Consider the following 20,251-nt stretch of genomic DNA (forward strand, 5'->3'; position numbering starts at 1 on the left):
ACAGGAGGACATGAAGGGGACAACAGGAGGACATGAAGGGGACAACAGGAGGACATGAAGGGGACAACAGGAGGACATAAAGGGGACATGTGGATGACAAGGGAGACATTTGGAGGACAGAAAGTTGGATATCAGAAGGACACAAAGGGGGACATCATGACTACACAAAGAGGGACATCAGGATGATACAAAGACATAAAGGGGCATTAGGAGGACACCAAGGGGACAGGAGGAGGACACAATTAGGGGAAAAACATCTACAAGACGCCCCTGGACCATAGACACAACTGGTTTAGTTTTTTGCTTTTTTCCCTGGTTTTTGCCCTCTAAACCTAGGTGCGTCTTATAGTCCGGAGCGTCTTATAGTCTGAAAAATACGGTAGACTGCAGCGATTCTATTTTTTTGAAAATTGCAATTGGTTTTGAAAAGATTTTACCTGGGATTGTTCTTCAATGTTAAACAAAAGTGATGAAACATCGCAATCACACATGCTTGCTTTTGTTATTTTCTTTTGCGATTACTAGTGGGAAATGGCCCATGGGTGAATTAAAGAGACACTGAAACGAAAAAAAAAAAATTATGATGAATTGGTTGTGTAGTACGGATAACTACTAGAACATTAGTAGCAAAGAAAATATTCTCATATTTTTATTTTCAGTTATATAGTGTTTTTTTTATAACATTACATCATTCTCTAATATTTGCAGTTTACACACTACTGAGCATTCTAAATGTTTTTACAGAGCAGGCCAATGAACTATTGACCTATCCTCTGGGGAGAAAAAGAAAATACAGACATTTGAGATAATAAGCTTCAGAAGACAGAGCTCTCTGCGACTTTGAAAGTCGTGGAGCTCAATGGCTTTTTTTGCATAAATAACAAGGAGCATCTACCCCTAATGTTTTATTTCTTAGCTGTACTACACATACAAATCATTATCATAATTTTTGTTTTTGATTTTTGTTTTGTTTTTTTGCTTCAGTGTCTTTTTAAACAGGCTGGTATTTCTAAATACAAATAGTGATTTTTTTATCTGTGTTTTCCTTCACTCCTGTGGAAAAGTGTAGGTCCTCTTTAAGGGCTCTGTCTCTGACACAGGAGACAAGGGTTCAAATCTCAGGTCTTCCTGTTCAATAAGCCAGCACTTATTCAGTAAGAAGACCTTGGGTATGAATCTCTAACACTGCTACTGCCTACTGAGCGCACCCTAGTGGCTGCAGCTCTGGCGCTTTGTGTGCACCAGGAGAAAAGTGCAATAAAAATGTTATGTGTCTCTGTAGTCCCAGACCTCCAGGTTAGGTCCAGCACCCGGGATAATCCAAGTTAAGTGCTGCTGGGAACAAAGGGTAATTGTGTATTTAATCTGGGTTGCAGTGTTCTTTCATCAGTGCTGAAAGATGAGTAGGATCTGCATAATAGTCTTCTGACTGCAATTTAGGATACTAAACTAGGTTTTAATGATTTAAAAAAAAACAGATCTTGCCGTAGCTTTACTGCCTGCAAATTGAGGGTGCATTTTAATGGTTATAGTGACAGAATATACTTTATAGCATCCCCAAATAGACTCAATAACAATATCTGTACATGCCTTGCAGCACTCAATTCTTGGCCTGGATACTATTTGCTTAGAGTTTACATGTTCTTTGTGTATTTGTGTGAGTTTTCTCCAGGCACTTTGGTTTCCTCTCAAATCCTAAAACATACTGATAATTTAATTGGCCTTAGACTTTGGTAGGGATTAGACCGTGGACTCCTAACTGACAGTTAGTGACATGACTATATATGCTAAACAGGGCTGCTCAAGATGTCAGCAGCACTGTATGAATACACAATAATAATAATATTAAAAAACTGCACATAAACCAAGCTGCTGTACAGATATGCAAGGCAAAACTAAGCTATGCAGAAAATGACATCTTCATCTTTTCCATCTCTAAAAACAAACTAGGCCAATGTGAATTTTGTATATGATCTAAGAACAATTGTTTCTGATCAGCGTGTGACAGATTCATATATCTCTAGTAATAACTCTGAATATTTAACATATCAAGACGAGTTAACATTACACAAAGCCACCAGCATCACAATACTCTATTTCCCTCAACTGTCAGCTCCCAAAATCTAATTTATAACTCTCTTTGTAACAAAGAACATTTGGAAACAGCGGGAAGAGGAGTTTGAAAGAACCTTTATTTCAATGTAAACTCGTCCATAAAAAAAGGCTTGGTTGAGTCACAGTGGGCCAACAGACAACTGTACTTTTAAAGTAGGATTTCATTATTTATAAAAAATAAAATAAAAATCTTCTATGCTAGCCGCTCTCCCCAGCCCCATCCTACAGGCAGATAATATAGAAATACAGTAAAAAAATATTTCTTCTTGTTGAAATAGAGGTCACATAAATATATTTTTTTCTTCTGGTCCTGACCTTCCAAGGAAGGATCTGACCCATGAATGCAAGGGAAATACCGGCTTCCATAAAGAATTGTGGAACTGCATCATCAGCTGCTGGTGGCATTATATGCCTGGGCTGTAATGAACTTCCACTGTCTACCAGCAGGTTGCCCTGTGCTTCGAAGATAATTCAAGTTCCTCAATTCACCCTCTCAACCATAAGGTGGCTTCCTATAAGCTTGAAATAGGCTTGTATTTCACCTCACCTGTGAGAGGCATTGGGAGGGCCAATTCAATGTGAAAGTGGGATGAAGCTCACTTGTACATATTCTTGGGTACAAAAGTAGTTGCTTAACATAGACCCCCCTTTTTTAATATGTTTATTTACATACAAATTACTCATAACCTGACTGATCCCACGGTGTAATTATTGCATTCCCAAGCAGGAGATAGTTCTGAATGCATACCTGAAGAAAAATTATACAGCATCTGTGGACTTCCTTTATATGGACCCCTCCTTCCATAAAGAGATTGCCAGAAAATTGAGTTGCTAGGCCCTAAGCGCTACTTAACTCTAGATAGCCTTGATCCTGTAACCTTTGCCTGCTTTGTCATCTTGGTTACCTGACTCTGACCTTTGCATACTGCCTTTTGGTAGATCCTGCCAGGTAATGTTGTACCATGTATTATTCAATGTACTGTATTTGGGTATATTAGTTGTTCAGTAGTTAGTTACATTTATGGTGTCTTCTGGATTATTGTAGTTTTCTACAGCACAGTGCTTCAAAGGGTGGCCATCTGCTTACTGTCTGTGCATCCCATGACAATCTGCATATAGAATGTGTAATTGCAATTGTAGGTACCAACAGAGCCACATCGTAATGCTTCTTTTTTTTTACAACAGTAGCACAAAGGAGTTATGTGAGAACAAGTGACACACTAAAGAGGTGGTAGTGTTCTTTTAGTGCTGGAAAACATGACATAACCACATACGCATCTAGGTAGCTTGTTTATTTACTTATTTAAAGTGTATTTAACATGGTGACTAAAAATACATTTTAAAGGATTTTTTTTTCAACAGTAGCTCTATTTTGTATTGTAAATGTATTACAATAAGCTCCACTGACAAGCAGCATGAAATAATAATGATTAACAGTTAAAATTAAAAGTGGTCGGGGCTATAGTATGTAGACTAGCAGCAGTGCCGCTCAGAGCTTGGTGAAATATGTGGTGACAGCTTAAATCATTTGGGGGCTATTACGTTCAAATTAGCTACTGCTTGATGTACTATGTTGCACTTGCAAGTAATTATACTACAATTAGCTACAATAAGCCCCGCAAAAAAAAAAGGATACAGCATCGATGATGGGCTATAGTGTGTGGACTGAGACTAGTAGTAGCATTGCTCAAGGCTTGTAATCTAAACCCCCTTCTCAACGAAGTTCCACCTCTCTACAAATGTTGTCATTTATAAGTATCCACAACAGTAGAAATCACTTATTTTGTCAAATCTGCAAATCTGAACAGCAACACACATTATTAACAGACTGTAATAGGTGGTTAGGGATAGTCAATGAGATGCAAATTGTCCAGTGTTGATGCAGGACTATGAAAATTCTGTATGCAAATGTACTGTATACAGCTTGAGACTTGACCAAACAAATTCAACCTCTGTAGGATTTGATTGGTACGTTGTCAAGCTACATCAATTTGCATAAAAAATGTGCATAATCGTACATTCACCCAGAACAATTTTTATCTCATTGACCATCCCTACATGTGGTATGTACAAACTAGTTGTAAATAAATATAATAAACATAACTCTGGATTTTTCTTTTTCTTATTGAAAGTCTTCTAGTAGTCCAAATAGCCAATACACTGGTGTGCAGAGATAATAAAATAGCTATTTCTATATTAAAGAAGTAGTAATAATTATAATGATTATTCTTAGATTACTCAATTTATTGTAAACAAATTTTACATTTGCCTGATAACAAAAACACGCTGACTTAAAGCGGAATATAACCCTGCATTTTAACTTTGCTCTAAAACATTATTTACAGTATATTATATGCAACCAGCATTTTTTTTTTTACTAGACCAGGGCTTTAAAGTTCCTGGAGATTTCTGCAGACGCATCCGAACTTGAGATAGATACATTTTGTTTACATAAATGTATCTAAGTGTTGAATGTGACTCATCTCTCTCACTGAGAAGGAGTTGGAGGACAGCCAAAGAGTGTGTAACGTTTCTAAATATATACATATAACTAAATAGAATGTAACTATCTGAACGTCTGCATATCTCTCCACGGAACTTAAAACCTCTGTGTTTAACGCTTCCAATGCTGGTTTAGTAAAAAAAAAAAATGCTTTTTGCATATAATATGCTGTAAATAATGTTTTAGAGCAAAGTTGAAATGCAGGGTTATATTCCGCTTTAAGGCTTGCATTGCAAAAATAAACAGAAAGTATTAGTTGCAGTAAAATAATTTATTCAGCATAAACAAATAATGAGTGAGCAGTAGTACATTCAGTATAACAAGGCTTGTCTGTAATCTGGCCCTTTAGCTACGCTTGCAGGTATTTGTTGCTATGCTGCATATTCTGTGGGTGATCTATCCTAATGTTTGATACCAGCAGCCACAACTTGAATATAAAATCCTCTTGTGCTCATAAAATAACAAGCTACAGTTTTGGTTGTCAGCATTTTTAGATTTGTCTGCTTCTCAAATATATTTTTGCTTGTCTGTCGTACAAGTATTGTTCTTCTACCATCATTCAACAACAGCCATAGGGTGGCCTGTTTTGTTTGGTTTCTTAGATGTATGAACGTTTGCTGTCACTGAACCATTTTGATGACAACTGTTTCATATACTAGTTATCATTTTATTTATCCAGACAGGGGAGGCAGCAGAAAGGTGATACAGTGGAATAGAATGGGTAATCGGCACTGGAGATCAGGGATGGCAGAGATGTATCATGCAAGAGCCAGTGAGATCAGTCGCAATCCAACAAGATGGAAGAACAGGTAGCAGAGATAATTGACAGTGGACAGAGATGGTGAAGCAGACAATGGGCATGGGGTGTGTGATGGGACAAAAGACAGCAAGGATGGGTTTGGGTGATGTCACACACATCACAATACTGAGAATGTGACAATGTAGCCCTGACCACATTTCTCCTGAGTTTTCTACCTGAACAGTTGAGGTGAGAGGTATATGGAGTCTGCCATATTTATTATTTCCTTTTAAACAGTACCCGTTGACTGGCAGTCCTGTTGGTTTATTTGGCTGTGGTAGTGTCTGAAAATCACCAGAAACAAGCATGCAACTAATGTTGTCAGATCTGACAATAATGTCAGAAACACCTGATCTGCTGCATGCTTGTTCAGGGTCTATGGCTAAAAGCATTAGAGGCAGAGTATTAGCAGGACAGCCAGGTAACTGGTATTGCTTAAAATTTAATAAATATGTCAGCCTCCACATCCCTCTTGCCTCATTTGTCTTTTAATCTTATCTACAAAAAACTTCTAAATAGAAATTAGATACATAATCAGTGGCATAACTACTGGGGAGAAGCCCCCAGAGCAAGGGGTCCCATTTCTTCACTCTTTCCCTGTAATAAATGGGCCTTTCTCTTGCAATCCTTCTGTAGCCACCGTCTGTGTCCCACATATGTAAAGTAGAGCAGTGGAAAGCCAGAATCGTGCCCATTTAGGACTCAACCCTCCACGGATGTATATCCAATATTTATTGCATGTCAATGGCAGTAGTACAGCAGTATAACAAACTGTACTACTGCCATTGACATGCAATAAATATTGGATATACATCCGTGGAGGGTTGAGTCCTAAATGGGCACGATTCTGGCTTTGGACTGTAAGGGAGGAGTGATGGACCTCTAGCCCAGACTGGACTCCCCATTATAACTTTTTCATCCCAGAGGTGGGCAGACACACCTTAGATTGCGAGTAGAGCAGTGGAGCCATTTACCTGCTCTAGAGTTGTCAGGTCTACTTACTTTTGGATTTTTTAGTATTTTCATTCAAAGCAAAACAAAACTGCAAAGCATCTTGCCAGCATTAGTGATGATCATAATCTGCTAATTACAATGACGTAAAATTTCATGTAAATTTTGCAATTATGGCCACAAGTAATTGCAATTTGAAAATGCAATTGATTTTGTGTAATCCATTTGTAATTACGCATAATGATGCAAAATTTTGTGCTGACTTTAGCAGTTCAAGGGCAACAATTGATAACATTTTTTTTTTTAAAATACTCTATATTAGGGTACACTTTGCCATTAGTGCTAGGGGCACTTGTTTATTCGCACAACACTCTCTCTATACAGGAATCAGTCTGACAAAGGTTTCATAGCCGAAAGGTTACTGCTTTTCTTCTAAGTTCGCCAATAAATGGTATCATCCTGATTAAAAACGTCTTGCCTATGGTTTAAAATCAAATCATTCTTCACTCCTTACACAGCTCACAAAGGACCTTTTTCAGTGTGACTAAACCATTGCCTGCACAGGGGGGTTGCTGTCAGCTCCTCATTTTATGCCCTAATAATCATGATTGTTCTATTGTGGGAAAAGAATAAAGCTTTAGAGCAAAGTGAAATGTATAGATTTGACTCCAGACCAGCTCACAAATCTCCTTAACTGTGTTGCAGAAGAGTTGAAAGAGGTAAACAAGCTGATCAGAAAAGGTAACATAACAGGTAGTCTATTGCTGTAATATAATAAGCAGTCAAGTAGATATGTATTCAAGACTCCTGACTGGCTGCTTGTGATGTTACACTTAGGGCTAGAAGGATGTCCTGTAACTTCCAAGGCTATGGATGCTTTGTGCTGGGAGGGGAAGAAACACTGATAATGCTTGAGTGAGCAGTCAGAAAAGTGTAGACAATAAACACACATTGCTGGAAACCTAACCCTTTACCACCACCACCTGAATAAGTTTATTTCAGCAAGGTGATTACTAAAGTATACACCGAGGAGTTGATACTAACCCCCTGTGCAAAAAAAATGGTCCAGTCCTGCAGGGCTGTCATTTTCTGTATCTGGAAATGATGGGGTAATTTTATAGCAGAGAGGCAGACCTGTGTGAAAAAATAAATTGCTCCTAGTTCTTGTGGTAATGTGTACCTTAACAAACATAATTTAAAGAGACACTGAAGCGAAAAAAAATTATGATATAATGAATTGGTTGTGTAGTACAGCTAAGAAATAAAGCATTAGGAGCAGAGACATAAGTCTAATATTTATTTCCAGTACAGGAAGAGTTAAGAAAGTCCAGTTGTTATCTATGCAAATAGCCATTGAGCTCTGTGACTTTGAAAGTCCTGGAGAGCTCTGACTTCTGATTAGGTTATCTCAGCTGTATTGTGTTTTTCTTTTGCAGAAAACAGTTCAGGACAGGTCAAAAGCTAGGTCTACACGCTGCGATGTGCCTTATCAATCAAGCCGCTGATGCAGCTCACTTGATAAGATCGGACAGGTCCGATCTCGCCACCGCCGATTCCCTGCTCGTTCCCCACGATCGGACAATGGCAGGGAATCGAGCGGAAGATAAGCGGGGCCGGCGGGGACGAGTGGGTATCGAATCTGACGCGCGCGCGGACGAGCGGGGATGCGGAGGGTACGCGCAGGGATGCGGAAGAGTCGATCATATGATACATGTTATCGTCACATTTTGCTGTGCAAAATGTAATTTTACCAAGTTTACAAAACTTTTATCCTTTAAATATTTAAAATAGATTTTTTCAAAAATTACAAGGTCTTTTTTGAAAAAAAAAGGTGTGACTTGTTTTCACTGATCCCCCTACCACACTGTGTGTAGCAATTTTGGTGGTGATAGGATGTATGAGAGCTATGCTATTAACAGCTTAAGTCAGCACAAAATTATTTGAAATAATGCATAATTGCAAAATATGATTCCTAATTATGGTTACAAACTAAATCGGTAAGTACATTTCCTTTTCTATTCTATGGAAACAGCGCTCAACAACCTACATATTAATACACAAGATTAATACACAAGATTTCACATTTAAAAAGTCCACAACACCCTCAATAGGTGTGATCCACAGGTATCCAGTTAATAGTCCAACCAATAATCCTTCATATACAGTTCATAGCAGTAATGATATATTCTCACCGGAACAATAGGCCAACCACTAACGATTAGCAATCACGTTTTTGGACCATCTTGTGTATTAATATGTAGGTTGTTGAGTGCTGTTTCCATAGAATAGAAATTTTGTACGTAGTGTGACACACACAATTGAAAAATAGCGATCCGACCAGACAGAGATTTATTAAGATTTATTAATATTTAGAATATCTACTGAGGAGCGCACTGATCAAATATAGAAATTTTAAGTACATTTCCTTGTCTGCTATTGACTGACAATGGCACCAGTCTCAAGGTTGGCAAAAACTATGACTTCCATAAAATCTAAATCGATTTCAGGATTGCACATTTCAGATCCAGTGTGATTTTAAGGATGAATTGATTTTTAGGATTAATTGATATTATGCAGTACGATTTTAAGGATTAATTGAACAGACCATCATTGTAGTTCACATTTAAAAACGTGTGTATTCTATTCCAAATGTAGACAAAAATTGTTTTTTAAACATTTTTCCCTTTCAGCACAGCAGTGCTGCTCTGTTACTTTACATGTTGTACTCGTTTTCCCTTAGCCTCTGAAAGCCATATATTTAGCATGTCAGCAGCTGTGGTGGGCCTTTTAATCAACACCCAACCGGCGTAGCTTCTGTCCCAAATGCATCTTGAAGCACAGAAGGAAGAGCTGCTCCATTTATTTTAGTAAACGTATATTCTATGGACAGCCTACGTTGTGTCCTATTAGCATTTGCTCCTGAGCCACCCCATCAAAGCATATATATGAATAGCTAACAAGGTGTACATGTTCACTTTGTCCCACTTTCAGTGCTGATCTATGGGCTACTCTCCTGTTGCCAACTTATTAGTAATTCCTTTTAAGAAACATTACCAGGAGAGAGTAAAGGCTGTAATGCATCTTGTAACCTCTAATGCTGGCGGGGAAATTAGCCAAGCAATAACTCGCTATGCTCCAGCGCTTTCTAGCCCGCTAATGTACTTGCCGATAGATAAATATTTTCCTAATACTGTCAGGGGAAGAGCTGGTGTCATCTGTCAGTGTCATCTGTCAGTTGGGCAACCCATCTGGGGGTTTCTTTTCTTTACACTTAAGCAACATCCAAATCTCCATCTGACTCAAAAACTTCACCTAAGAAAGAGAAAACAAATTGAGCTAAGCTGGCAAATGGTTTTGTTGCAAGGTTTGCCTTTTAAACAACATTTGTGAAGAAAAACACATTTATTTGAATGCTTTTTCCTAAAAGCAATGCAAGAACTAAATATAAGGTTTTGCTGTGTAACAGATTTAACTCTAGTAGCCAATCAGAAACATGGAAAACTTTTCTCTATTGACTAAGTTGCCATGAGCTGTCAGCACCAAGCAGTGCAGCAGAGCCTGAGTATTGGTAAAGCTGGCAATTTCAGTTTACTCCCCCAACTGCTCTGACCAGGGGCATAACTAGACTTAATAGGGCCCCCTGCAAAAATGATAGCATGGGACCCCACTTGGTCCCCGAAAACCATGAGGGTCACGTGATTGGGAACTAGCGAATGGCAGCAGAAAGTGTTCTGCTGTAAAGCAGCAACTAGAAGGATGAAAACATTACAGACACTCCCACTACTTGCTACTCTGCATGGTGGGAGGAGGTGGCAGTTAGCCATTAAGAAGTATTACTTTTACAAAACTGTTTTTTTCTACCTACATATACATGTTCAACCCCAAACTATGCTTAATTTTAACCTCTCCAACTTGTGCCTAAAGTAACCCTCCCACATACACACACACACACACACACTCCTACATTAACCCATTGATCGAATGCCTTACTCTGACTGTCCCTCCAATCCTTAACTCCACCCACTCACTCCACCTACTTATCAGTTCCAATGGTTAATAATAACTTTCCTTAATGCATAACTCAAATCATCCTCATAATAATTCATAATTCTGAGCTCCCTCCCCCACCCAGATGCTAATTATTCTACCACTGCTGTAACATCCTTTTTTCTTCCTATCCACCCAACAAGACCTATTCTCTCAATAAGCCTAAAGAACTAAATCCACCTAAATAAAAGTAAAATCCTTTAATTCCTTAAAATATTCCTCTGAGGCATAAATCCTGCATGGCATGGGTGCAGAACCTTCAAAACTATGTGAGGTCCACCTCTGATTATGTTGACATTGAGTCATTAAGCATAGATGGTGCAGGTGCTACAATGTTAAATATTTGTGCCTAATAGAACTGACGCTTTGCACTGCTTCCTCCCGTAATAGAAGAAAGTGGGCTAATGCTACCTTCCATAAAAAATAAAGTAGTCTGATGCCCTTCTATAAAAGAAAGAAGCACCCTGGCACCCCTCCCATAGGTTAATGAAGTGGCAGAGTGACCCCTCCATAAATGTCCCTCCAAATAAAGTGTATTGAGCTGATTAACACCACCCCCTTCCCCCATTATTGCAGTGCAATAAAAGAAAAGGTTGTCTGGTGCTCACCGGCGATCAGCAAAAAGCTGTTTTTTTCACTGTACAGGGAAGTGATTTAGGAGTGATTGCGTTTTGTGACTCCATAACATTGAAATGCAATCGCTCCAAAAATGCTGCACGCACCATCAGCAAATCGCTAATCACTGGCGATTGCTACAGTGTGAACACTCTCATTGACTTGCATTAGCAGCAGCAGTTCGCTGATCGCCAGTGATCAGCAAATCACTGATAAATCGCTCCGTGTGAACTAGCCCTAAAAAATATACTGTGTGCCCTACTATGCAAAATTTACTACAGAGCCAGAAGCTGGGCTCTCCTGGTACGCCCTGGGACAGAATAACTAAAATGTCCCCGGGCTGGAGATCATACGTGATCCCATTCCCATAGGCTTGCCTTATAGCTATTAAATATGAGTCCTTCACTAATAAAGTAGCACTGCCCTTACCAAGTAATTTAGCAAAAAAAACAAAAAACAAAAAAAACAAACAAACAAGGTTATATAGAAGGCATCAAAACTATTAAATAATTAAAAAAATAAAATAAACAAAAAAAAAAAAACAATTAACGGGAGAAAAGCAATGGCCTTACCTCCAATAACCACACAACTAAAAAAGGCAAAATTCTATTTTATTCAATTGACAATGCATTTTGCAAATTCGCAGTTCACCAAGTCCTCTTCAGTAGGTTAACAATAAAAGCCTAGTGGTATTTGTATTGAAGCCAAGTGCCTTATTAAGAAACTGCTCTTACCGCCTGTGTGTTTATACAACTGCTAATTCACTGACCTTTCAGTAAACTCAAGTTGGTCCAATATGAATCAAAGGCTCCAAATTCTTGCCACCTAATAGCTGGCAATATTTAGTACATACAGATAAAGTCTGCACTGCACAAGGCAGAGCTTCATTCAAATCTAGCTTCACCTTTACTTTCAGAAAAATATAATCAAATGGCCTTCTGTTATCACCAAAAATAAATGGAATATCTCAGCAGTGAAAAAGTATCCAAAAGTACAACATAGGTGATGATAACTAGACAACATATATTAATTTATGCATACAGATTGAATGCACTCTGTGTGTCCTTTTGAGTATAAAAAGCCATGTTTTAGGAGCTTAATAGCTTTGAGGAACTGATGAAAAATAAAATTCTCCTCTATTGACCCCTGTGGACTCAGTAGACAAAATTGGTTGGGGGAGCTGACATTATGTGCCATCCGCCCTGCTCTGAGAAGTTTTAGAAGCTGGCACCTAGCTCTGAATTAACAAACTGATCTATATGTCTGAAGCTCTCAGCATGTTTCATGATTCTTCATATTTGTGAATAGGCGTGTTTTTATCTTACAGGTGGTGGACTGCCTTGTGAGATAAAGAGATTAACTTTGCACAGTTGGAGGCATTTTTTAGGTACCCATTCACTGCACATAAGGACGTTTCCCTGTGTATGAGGGGAAGGCAGTATGTTTTAAAGTGACCTCCAAAATGACTTATGGTGATTAATTCTACTTACTTGCTAAGATGCGCAGCATAGGTAATAGCAACAGCTGTTTTGGATGTCCTAATGTCCTTTATCAAGTCTGTACCAAGCAATAAATCAAGTTTGAAGAACATCTGATGAATTTAGGTGGATATAAAAGTGGACACATTACTGAGTAAAACTTGTCCTGGTGTCGACTTTTGCTGTATACAGTATATACATGGGTAAGACTCATGGGCTTGATCCAATCCACTTTTTCTCCTAAATCTTCTTCTAGATAATATTTTCACATCTTATCAATAATTTGCCCTTTAAGCCACCAGCAAGCAAGAAAAAACTCAGGATAATTTGGACAGGACTTTTTTTAATCTACTTTTTAGTACTTTCAGGCTAGGTTCACAGTAGGAAGTTGCGTTGCAATGTGACCTTAAAGTTGCAATGCAAAGTTTCAACGCAATGAAAAAGGTTGCAACGCACCTTAATGCTGCGTTACTGTCGCATATGGTAGATACAGTGGAGCATACAGGCAATTAAAAGTATGCTTCCCTGTATCTGTTTAATGTCTGTGTTTAGAGGTAAAGCACTGCAGTAGTGCGTTACCATAATGCAACATTTACCTCCTCTCATGCTCGCATCCAGGACTTTACACGATCATCATCCCTCATCTGGAACACTCTTCCACAATCCGTACCTCATGCTCCAAACCTGGACATCTTCAAATGCACTCTTAAAACACACCTTTTTAGACAAGCTTATAATATTTTATAGCCCCTATTTACTTATCTGTTCACAATGAGGCAAAGGTTCACTGCCTCATTCATCATCCCCCCCCCCCATTACCTAATGTGTCTCCCACTACCCTTTAGATTGTAAGCATGCAAGGGCAGGGTTATCCTCCTAATTTTTACAGTTTTTGTTGCAATATTTGCGATGCTTAAGACGCTGTACATTTTTTGGTTGTACCTATGTTCCCCATATCATCTTAAGATGAAAACATATCTCCTGGAGAAAACGTTGAAAAAAAGTAAATTGGATTGGCCCATTAAGTCTAAGTGAGCCAGAGACTGCACTGGGCCACCAAACTCCATTTTAGCCCAGCAAAAAAATTCTTGCTTAGGTATTTTTACCTTAAAATGATGACACCTATTTAGTGAATTAAATAACAAACTATTAATAATAAAATAACACAGAAACATCAACAAGTAACCTTTTAAACAACACCTTGGTCAATACACGGAAATAATAAGTATTTAAATACACTATCAATCCACATTTGGACTACATTTCCACTGGCTTAAAAATACCAACCTGCTTGCTTTATGCATGGGTAAAATAACCCCCAATAAAATTAAGCCAGTAACAATAGAAGAATAGGGAGAGGCTCACTGTTTCCGAGGTAAAAGCTGAAAATAAGATGCTGCAAAAAATGTATAAACTATGCTGATTAGTGATTGGACTAAATATTAACCATTAACCATAAATATTAACCATAAACATACTCTGTCCAGTCCCTGTTCCTTGGCAATAGACCATGAATATTTAAAGGCAAGAAAAGAGAAACCGGCAGATATATACTACAACATAGGTCGATTAAATTTCAACTCAACACATGAGGACATCTTCAGCCAATACTCCATAGTAGACTTGCATTATGTAAACCTTTATCTACCTACACATTTTACCTCCCCGCCAGCCAGTTTCTTCAGGGTATGCAATCTTTAAAACAACTCTTTGGTCAATTACTCCCAAAATAAGTTTTTAATAATAAACTATCTGAGTGTCCACAAATGCACAATTTTCCCCAACTGGCCGTTCTATAGGCTCAGCCACCCCCACACTGTGGCCTGCTTGCTAAAAAAAAAAGTTAATATTAAAAAAAGTCTAAAAACACATCCTATAAAAAAACTCATTAGGGTGAAAAATGTATTGCTAAAACCCTCCAGCTCGAGGTGCCTGTAGGAGAAACCCCAAACACCAGGCATAAACCTTGAGATTGCCGTGTGTATGTTATTTAATCCTTGGCATGAAAAACCATATTGGTAAGTTTTACTTTTCTTTAACAATAAGCATAACTTAACCTTCTTTAACATGGCTTTATTATACTGTAAGCCTAAATGAAGCTCTAATATTCTGATGTTTTTTTTAAAAAGGCAGGCTGAAGGCTAATTTAAAAAAAAGCATTTCATAAGGGGACCTGCAGGCCTTTTCAGTGAACCTGGCAAAGTCTCTTAGTATAGAAAAGCTCCTGGGGTCCCCAATTATTCCTAATGATAAAACAAGATAAGCAAGCAGAGGGCCTTTGCATCTCCCTAAAAACGAAATACCTGCTAAATTTTTACAAATGGCACTATACAAACTTCCCACATGTTCTAAATTATGCAGCAGGTGCTTTTGGCGCCATGCGTGAGCCACGTGGCACCTGAGTTGGGCGCCGCTACAGCAGTAATGCGATTGCCGGTCCCCAAATTACGTGTCCCTCTGAGTTGCTACAACTGGGAGGGGGAATGGTATTTAACACCGTTGGGAATTTGAGTGGCCATCAGTCGGCTCACCCTGTGCCCAAAGAATAGAGCGTAATGTATTGCATTCTGCTCTACTCATCGCAGGGTGAAACCTTCCTGCACTTAAAGGAATTCTATCAAACTTAACAAATTTCTGTCAGTAGCATAAATCAAAATTGCAATAACAGTCTGTGCGAACACAGTATATCTTTTTGCTGTGCAGTGTTTCTTTTCCTTAAAGACTGATCCCCTGACAAGTTGACGGTGACAGCTAATGGGGCAGCTCATTATGTGAGAGGGGATTCCTTTTCACAGTGCGGCCAGGGATTATACTATTTTCATGTTTCCCCATACAAGAGCGCATTATTCAGCACGTGACCCGCCGAAGTAGCCTGTTATGAGGAACGAGAGACAACCGTTCTCGCTCCTACTCTGCCCAGTCAATCCGCCCCCCGGAAGGAGACTTCCGTGTGTCGGGCTGCTGCCGCATCATTGGTTGTTTGTCATTGCTACGCAATGGCAAACATATAAGCTGGAGGAGGGTGCGTCATTGCTCCTGAAAGCATCAGAAGCAGGAGCCGAAGGGAAGGATTATGACGTGCCCTCCTATGTTTGCCGATGACAAACAACTAATGATGCGGCAGCAGCCCGACACATGGAAGTCTCCTTCTGGGGGCGGATTGGCTGGGCAAAGTAGGAGCGAGAGCGGTTATCTCTCGCTCCTCATAGCAGGCAGCTTCGGTGGGTCACGTGCTGAATAATGCATTCTTATATGGGGAAACATGAAAATAGTATAATCCCCGGCCGCAGGTAGGTTATGCGCATTTAATCACACTCCTCACTGCTATGCAGAATCAGCCACTCCAGATCTCTATCTTCACTTATAAAATTTGTTTTAATCCGTATGAAAAAAAAAAACAGACAATAAAACTCCATTGTGTAAAACTTTAAAACACTGGGCTTCTCAATGCCGTATAGAATTGCACTCCCGCACTCCTAGGAGACTAAAAGCTCATCAAATAATGCTGCCAGCTGCTGCCCCTCTGTGATAAGTGGCTCCTATGCAGCATCCCACTCGATCACTATACCTCCGGTGCAGTAGTTAACAGGTCCCCGGCTATTTCTACCATGATCCTTGCTTGCTCCTGGCCGGTGGGCATGATGATGTCAGACTCGCTGGCTCCTCCGTGCCGACCTTATTTCAGGAGCTATATAAGGGAAGACGCCGAGATCCCAGTATAGTGTAGTATGTACTGTAAATTGGGTATGGAAGGTAAGTATAGGTAGGTTATACTCACAAACAAGGGTTAAGGTCCAGGTAAGCACTATGAAGGCAGGTGAGGAGATTAGACCTGTCCCCACTCAGGATTAAGAAGTTGCTCTCTGTAGATCGGGAAAAAAGAAGAATTCCCCTCCACCAGGGGTGGAAACACCGGCAAAAGTAGTACAGAGGCGCCAACAGGGTAAAAACAATATTTCTTTAAAATGGATAAAATGAAGTAGGTAGCGGTGGACTTACCCCTCCAAAACAGACACAAAAATTGCTGATTTAAGCAAAAATCAGTTTATTTACATACTCTGAACAACTTCGGAGTATGTAAATAAACTGATTTTTGTTTAAATCAGCAATTTTTGTGTCTGTTTTGGAGGGGTAAGTCCACCGCTACCTACTTCATTTTATCCATTTTAAAGAAATATTGTTTTTACCCTGTTGGCGCCTCTGTACTACTTTTGCAGTTATTTCAGGAGCTGAAGATCTTCATCTGTGTGCAGGAGAGCTGGAACAAACCCATGCTGACCATCATGTTCTGCTTCTACCCAGTGCTTATGAAACTTGCTCCACACTTGGTTGTTTGCATGTCAGCCAGGCCTCTCCTCTAGCAGCTTGGGTAGGCAGACTGAGTAGCTGATTGCGTATAGGTCACTGCCGGTCAGTTGGTAAAAGAATTCACTTCCAATGAAAGGCCATTCTGATAATTTTGATTGGATCATTGTCAACCAAGAGAAATATATTGCCTGTTGTGTACCAGCCTTAACAGTAAGGGCCCATTCACACCAGAAGTGCTTTTCTGAGCGTTTTGCGATTGATTAGCGTTTTTTAAAATTGCTCCCATTCACTTTTATTAAAATCGCTGTAAAAATTGCGGAAAAATCACCGTGATTTCACAATCGCGTACGTGAAAATTGCGGGGATTTTTCCGCAATTTTAATGAAAGTGGATGGGAGTGATTTTAAAAAGTGCTTCTAGTGTGAATGAGCCCTTAGAGACTTTTGCTTCTGGTCATAAAACATTAACAGGTGGAAAACAGCAAAACAAACATGTAGTTACGTTTCCAGTGTTTCTATGTAAGAAAAATAATATTCATATTACGAAAAAATATATAGAAACAGATAAAATAGAAGATAGCATAAGATGGATTCAACAAAACTTTGTCTACACTTTGAGGTGGCAGGACAGAAATGTATTTCATTAAACAATAAACCCAGACCTATTTTGTTCCAGCTGATTTGGATGCAATGTCTCTGCAATTAAATTGACCAGATTGGATTATGAAAGTTTGCATCTATTCCTTTACTTTAGATGTGCTCAGTAAGTTTCCTGCTGTACACAAGCGACTGTAATCAATGGCTGTCATTCAGTGGAAACCAAATCAGAGGAAGCAAGCATGCAGCACACGTCACGATAAGAAGACAATAGAAGCGATTTATCAAGCTTCACAAAGTGCATTTATATGCCACAAACTTTTCCTTTTCTGCTTAAACAGCATTTCATGCCAGTAAGTTATTAATCAAAGTTATCTAATTCACTCTTCTCACATGACAGATGGCTATATGTGTTATCATGAATGGACAAAGATGACTAAATCTTAAAGCTTTGTTTTGAGCATATTTTTATTATCATAGAAAGGCAATTGTAAAAGAAAAGAAAATGCTTTTAACACCATATTGCAATTGTGACAATATATTAGGGATGAGCTTCCAAATTCCGCTTTCCGAGTTTCTGATCAGAAATCGACTTTCCACGGTGGAAATCGGTATGTGTAAATCTGCTAACTCCCTGCTTGATCAGTTCCAGTCTGGCTTTTGCGTGAACCACTCCACAGAAACAGCTGTTACGTAAGCGGCCAATGATCTCCTTACAACTAAATGCAAAGGCCATTATGCTATGCTCATCCCTCGTGTTGTGATCCTGTTTGATACTGTTGACCACACCTTAATCCTACAGATTATATAATCTACAGACATGAAGGTCCTAACTCTCTCTTAGATATCTTCCTATGTCTCTAGAACATACATGTCAAACTCCGGCCCATGGGCCAAATCTGGCCCTCAGAACCATTCAATACAAAATCGGCAGGCAAAATCTAAGTAAGTAATCAGGCAGAGGTCGGCAACAGATCAGATTGGCAAAGGTACAGAATCGGCAGGCAAAGAGAAGTCAGAGAAACAAGCAATAGTCAAACGCAAGTAATCAATATATATGTAAGCTGAGCTAGTATGGAATCCCCGGGGTCCTGCTGGTTCAAGCCACACACGGAACTGACTAGGGTCTAAAGCCTTCATTGCGAAGTGTTAGCTAGAGCAGACAGTGAGCAAGTGTCAGAACAGCGCTTAAAGTGAACCTAAAGCCTGTTAAAAAAAATGAGATTAACTCACCTGGGGCTCCCCTCAGCCCCCTGCAGCCGATCGGTGCCCTCGCAGCTCCGCTCTGATGCCTCTGGACCCGCTGGCGACGACTTCCAGTTTGGCCGTCACCGGCCGACAGGCATGGGAACGCGAGTGATTGTTCGCGTTCCCAGCCTGTATATCGCCCCCTATGCTGCTATTGCGACCTCCTGGCCGCAATAGCAGCATAGGGGGAGATATACAGGCTGGGAACGCGAACAATCACTCGCGATCCCATGCCTGTCGGCCGGTGACGGCGAAACCAAAAGTCGTCGCCGGCGGGTCCAGAGGCATCGGAGCGGAGCTGCGAGGGCACCGATCGGCTGCAGGGGGCTGAGGGAAGCCCCAGGTGAGTTAATCTCATTTTTTTATCAGGCTTTAGGTTCACTTTAAGAAGCCCGGGTAAGCAGAAGAACACGTCCCCCAGCCGCTCGGCCAATCTGGAACCGGAGGTGGAGCCTTGCGTGTCAGCTGACAGCTGGTCAGCTGACACGCTTCCTTAGAGCATAAGAGGAGCGACGCTGCCAGCGCATGCGTCTGCCCTCATTTACAGTCTGAGTATCACGCGGCTGGGTCCCCGCAAGAACATCGCTGACACTATCCCTGCCACTGTGGCCAGCCGCACTGGACGTCCCAGATGCGCTGCCAGTGGTGGCAGCAGCACTTGACCTGGTAAGCACAGGATTACTGACACCTGGCTGGTGCCTAACCATAACCATAACATTTCCCCTATGCTTTACCCCAAATCTACAGATCTAACCCTACCCTCAAAAGATATTTTGCCCTAGTACCAATTGATAATTTTACCCTAGCTCAAAACTACTCCTTAAGCCTGGTACACACTGTAGTAAGAGTGCCAACAGATTTAGAACGTAAATGAATGTATTGTGTGGGTAAGTGATCTTACTACATGAAGGTGGTAAAATTATTCAGTCATTGACCAATTAAAATTGGATGTATGTACTAGGCTTAAGACACCCCAAAATCCACCACGTAAAGCCTCCCTTAGGGTTTGTAAACATGAAGACCGGCACCATCCAGAGATAATTGATAAGCTCTTTTTATTGCATTAGCAGATCAAGTAGTACAGCATACATTAGCAACATTTCAGAGGGAATGTTCCTTTATCAAGCCATACAGCACAGTAAACCATCATACCATTTAACTTATATATTACTGCCAGTATCAAGAAGCAGCCAGACACAGTCATACAGACCCAGCTGGACCAGATGGGACAATGGCTAACCCCTGATTGGATGTGTCAAAAGGATCCTCACCCACACGTCACAGTCACCTGGAGTATGTGACACGAGCTGGCCCACCAACTGCCCGCCTACTGCGCTGCCCTAGTGGAAGACTTCGGTGGTGTGCGGAGCGGAGGCGGCGAGAAGTGTCTGATGCTTTACAATCCTCTGTACTCTCTGAAACTGGCTAATTGGTACAGACTTCAGAGATGCCTCTGGATGGAAGATCCCATAATGGAGTAGGGAGTTAACATCCATAGGTTTAGTACAGAGGTCTGTACCAGGTTTTTACCCCTTTGCAAGACCATAGTGTCCAGGAAACTTATCTGGTCCCTAGAGTTATGTAATGTAAG

At 40.2% G+C, this 20,251-nt stretch overlaps 2 long non-coding RNA genes across 2 annotated transcripts in view; one reads left to right on the forward strand and one right to left on the reverse strand.

Annotated features, from left to right (window-relative positions):
- Positions 1-443: 443 nt before the first annotated feature.
- Positions 444-20,251, reverse strand: part of LOC137522670 (uncharacterized) — an 88,234-nt gene continuing 68,426 nt past the window's right edge. The window contains exon 4 of the long non-coding RNA XR_011022393.1: positions 444-558. This is a non-coding gene — a long non-coding RNA (uncharacterized lncRNA). The remainder of the gene's footprint in view (positions 559-20,251) is intronic.
- Positions 3,309-17,759, forward strand: LOC137522671 (uncharacterized). The gene is made up of 3 exons (XR_011022394.1): positions 3,309-3,397; positions 5,298-5,427; positions 17,570-17,759. It is a non-coding gene; the product is annotated as an uncharacterized lncRNA (long non-coding RNA).

This window comes from Hyperolius riggenbachi, chromosome 6, assembly GCF_040937935.1.
Source record: "Hyperolius riggenbachi isolate aHypRig1 chromosome 6, aHypRig1.pri, whole genome shotgun sequence".
Classification (NCBI taxonomy): Eukaryota; Metazoa; Chordata; class Amphibia; order Anura; family Hyperoliidae; genus Hyperolius; species Hyperolius riggenbachi.